This window comes from Aquarana catesbeiana, linkage group LG09, assembly GCF_042186555.1.
Source record: "Aquarana catesbeiana isolate 2022-GZ linkage group LG09, ASM4218655v1, whole genome shotgun sequence".
In the NCBI taxonomy this organism is placed as follows: domain Eukaryota; kingdom Metazoa; phylum Chordata; class Amphibia; order Anura; family Ranidae; genus Aquarana; species Aquarana catesbeiana.
This window is the reverse complement of record NC_133332.1, coordinates 48,879,089-48,884,088: the sequence shown is the minus strand read 5'-3', so window position 1 is coordinate 48,884,088 and position 5,000 is coordinate 48,879,089. Positions and strand designations below refer to the sequence as shown.

Sequence of the window (5,000 nt, the reverse complement as noted above, 5' to 3'; positions counted from 1 at the left end):
CTGCCCCCCTTTACATCACCCCCCCCCACACACACAGAATGATGTCCTCTGCTCCCCTTCATATTGCCACACACACACACACACACACACAATGGTGTCCTCTGCCCCCCTTCACATCACCCCCCCCCCCCACACACACACACACATAACGGTGTCCTCTGCCCCCCGTAACATGACCCCCAACACACACACACACAGACAAAACGGTGTCCCCTGCCCCCCTTCACATCACCCCACACACACACACACAGCAGTGTCCTCTGCCCCCTTCACATCACCCCCCCCCCCCCCCCCCCACACACAACGGTGTCCTCTGACCCCCTTCACTTCACCCGCCAACACACAGCGGTGTCCTCTGACCCCCTTCACTTCACCCCCCCACCCACACACGATGATGACCTCTGCCCCCCTTCACATCACCCCCCCCCCCCCCCACACACACAAAACGGTGTCCTCTGCCCCCCTTAACATGACCCCCAACACACAAACAGAGACACAGAGCTGTTCTCTGCCCCCCTTCACACACACACTGTGTCCTCTGCTCCCCTTAACATGACCCCCAACACACACACACACAGCGCTGTTCTCTGCCCCCCTTTACATCACCCCCCCACACACACAGAATGATGTCCTCTGCTCCCCTTCATATCGCCCTCCCCCCCCCCCCACACACACACACACAGCAGTGTCCTCTGCCCCCCTTAACATGACCCCCAACACACACACACAGCGCTGTTCTCTGCCCCCTTTTATATCACCCCCCCACACACACGGAATAATGTCCTCTGCTCCCCTTCATATTGCGCCCCCCCCCCACACACACACACACACAACGGTGTCCTCTGCCCCCCCTTAACATGACCCCCAACACACACAGCGCTGTTCTCTGCCCCCCTTCACATCACCCCCACTCACACACACCAGTGTCCTCTGCCCCCCTTAACATGACCCCCAACACACACACAGAATGATGTCCTCTGCTCCCCTTCATATTGCCACACACACACACACACACACACACACAATGGTGTCCTCTGCCCCCCTTCACATCACCCCCCCCCCCACACACACACACATAACGGTGTCCTCTGCCCCCCGTAACATGACCCCCAACACACACACACACAGACAAAACGGTGTCCCCTGCCCCCCTTCACATCACCCCACACACACACACACAGCGGTGTCCTCTGCCCCCTTCACATCACCCCCCCTCACACACAACGGTGTCCTCTGACCCACTTCACATCACCCCCCCCCCCCCCCACACACACACACACACACACAGGTGTCCTCTGCCCCCTTCACATCACCCCCCCCCCCACACACAACGGTGTCCTCTGCCCCCTTCACATCACACACACACACACACAACGGTGTCCTCTGTCCCTCTTCACATCACCCCCCCCCCCCCCCCACACACACAATGGTGTCCACTGCCCCCCTTCACACACACACACACGCACACAACGGTGTCCTCTGCCCCCTTCACATCACCCCCCAACACACACACACACACACACACACACAACGGTGTCCTCTGCCCCCTTCACATCACCACACACACACACAACGGTGTCCTCTGCCCCCTTCACTTCACCCGCCAACACACACACACACACACACACACAACGGTGTCCACTGCCCCCCTTCACATCACCCTCCCTCACAATGGTGTCCACTGCCCCCCTTCACACACACAACGGTGTCCTCTGCCCCCCTTCACATTACCCCCCACGCACACAACGGTGTCCTCTGTCCCTCTTCACATCACCCCCCCCCCCACACAAAGATGTCCTCTGCCCCCCTTCACCCCCCCTCCACAATTATACACCAGTGTCCTCTGCCCCCTTCACATCACCACACACACACACACACACACACAATGGTGTCCTCTGCCCCCCTTAACATCACCCACCCCCCCCCCACACACACACACACACACAGGTGTCCCCTGCCCCCCTTCACATCACCCCCCCACCCATACAGGATGATGTCCTCTGTCCCCCTTCACATCACCCCCCTCACACACACAGCGGTGTCCTCTGACCCTGTCACATCAGCCCCCCACCCACACACGATGATGACCTCTGCCCCCCTTCACATCACCCCCCCCCCCACACACACACATACACAGCAGTGTCCTCTGCCCCTCTTCACATCACCCCCCCCCCCCACACAGAACAATGTCCTCTGCTCCCCTTCATATCGCCCCCCCCCCCTCACACACACAGCAGTGTCCTCTGTCCCCCTTCACATCACCCCCCTCACACACACACACAGCGGTGTCCTCTGACCCCGTCACATCACCCCCCCCCCCCCCCCCCCCACACACACACACACACACACACACAGCAGTGTCCTCTGCCCCCCTTCACACACACACACACACACACTCTGTGTCCTCTGCCCCCCTTAACATGACCCCCAACACACACAGCGCTGTTCTCTGCCCCCCTTCACATCACCCCCCCACCCACACAGCGGTGTCCTCTGCCCCCTTCACATCACCCCCCCCCCCCCACACACACACACACAACGGTGTCCTCTGACCCCCTTCACTTCACCCGCCAACACACAACGGTGTCCTCTGACCCCCTTCACATCACCCGCCAACACACACACACAACGGTGTCCTCTGCCCCCTTCACATCACCCCCCCCCCCCCCCCCCACACACACACACACCAGTGTCCTCTGCTCCCTTCACATCACCCCCCACACACACACACACACACAACGGTGTCCTCTGACCCCCTTCACTTCACCCGCCAACACACACACACACACACACACACACACGTGTCCTCTGCCCCCTTCACATCATCCCCCCTACACACAACGGTGTCCTCTGCCCCCTTCACATCACCCCCCCCCCCCCCCCCCCACACACACACAGCAGTGTCCTCTGCCCCCTTCACATCACCCCCCCCCCCCCCACACACACACAAAGGTGTCCTCTGACCCCCTTAACTTCACCCGCCAACACACAACGGTGTCCTCTGACCCCCTTCACTTCACCCGCCAACACACAGCGGTGTCCTCTGACCCCGTCACATCACCCCCCCACACACATACACAGCAGTGTCCTCTGCCCCCCTTCAAATCACCCCCCTACCCACACACGATGATGACCTCTGCCCCCCTTCACATCACCCCCCCACCCACACACACACACAGCGGTGTCCTCTGCCCCCTTCACATCACCCCCCCCCCACACAACGGTGTCCTCTGACCCCCTTAACTTCACCCGCCAACACACAGCGGTGTCCTCTGACCCCGTCACATCACCCCCCCACCCACACACGATGATGACCTCTGCCCCCCTTCACATCACCCCCCCCCACACACACACACACACACACACACACACACACACACACACACACACACCGGTGTCCTCTGACCCCCTTCACTTCACCCGCCAACACACAACGGTGTCCTCTGACCCCCTTCACTTCACCCGCCAACACACAAGGGTGTCCTCTGACCCCCTTCACTTCACCCGCCAACACACAACGTTGTCCTCTGACCCCCTTCACTTCACCCGCCAACACACAACGTTGTCCTCTGACCCCCTTCACTTCACCCGCCAACACACACACACAGTGTCCTCTGCCCCCTTCACATCACCCCACACACACACACACACACACACACACACCGGTGTCCTCTGACCCCCTTCACTTCACCCGCCAAAACACACACACACACACACACACACACACACACACACACGTCCTCTGCCCCCTTCACATCACCCCCCCCCCCCCCACACACACACACACACACACAAACAGTGTCCTCTGACCCCCTTCACTTCACCCGCCAACACACACACACACACACACACACACACACTGGTGTCCTCTGCCCCCTTCACATCACCCCTCCCCCCCCCACACACACAAACAGTGTCCTCTGACCCCCTTCACTTCACCCGCCAACACACACACACACACACAACGGTGTCCTCTGCCCCCTTCACATCACCCCCCCCCCCCACCCACACACACAAACAGTGTCCTCTGACCCCCTTCACTTCACCCGCCAACACACACACACACACAGCAGTGTCCTCTGCCCCCTTCACATCACCCCCCCTCACACACAACGGTGTCCTCTGACCCACTTCACATCACCCCCCCCCCCCCCCCCCCCCCACACACACACACACACACAGGTGTCCTCTGCCCCCTTCACATCACCCCCCCCCCCCCACACACACAACGGTGTCCTCTGACCCCCTTCACTTCACCCGCCAACACACAGCGGTGTCCTCTGACCCCGTCACATCACCCCCCCACCCACACACACACAAAACGGTGTCCTCTGCCCCCCTTAACATGACCCCCAACACACAAACAGAGACACAGAGCTGTTCTCTGCCCCCCTTTACATCACCCCCCCCCCACACACACAGAATGATGTCCTCTGCTCCCCTTCATATCGCCCCCCCCCCCTCACACACAGCAGTGTCCTCTGCCCCCCTTCACACACACACACACACACACACTGTGTCCTCTGCTCCCCTTAACATGACCCCCAACACACACACACAGCGCTGTTCCCTGCCCCCCTTCACATCACCCCCCCACCCACACACACACAGCGGTGTCCTCTGCCCCCTTCACATCACCACCCCCCCCCCCCACACACACACACACACACACAACGGTGTCCTCTGCCCCCTTCACATCACCCCCCCCCCCCCCCACCAACACACACACACAACGGTGTCCTCTGACCCCCTTCACTTCACCCGCCAACACACAACGGTGTCCTCTGACCCCCTTCACATCACCCGCCAACACACACACACACACACACACACACAGCAGTGTCCTCTGCCCCCTTCACATCACCCCCCCAGCGTGTCCTCTGCCCCCTCTTCACATCACCCCCCCCCCCCCACACACACACACACACACAGGGGTGTCCTCTGCTCCCTTTCACATCACCCCCCACCAAACACAGTCCTGTCCTCTGCCCCCTCTTCAC

General features: G+C 60.6%; 1 protein-coding gene across 1 annotated transcript in view; it reads right to left on the bottom strand.

Annotated features, from left to right (window-relative positions):
• Positions 1-5,000, bottom strand: part of LOC141107599 (N-acetyllactosaminide alpha-1,3-galactosyltransferase-like) — a 261,572-nt gene that overhangs the window by 124,472 nt on the left and 132,100 nt on the right. The window lies entirely within an intron of this gene.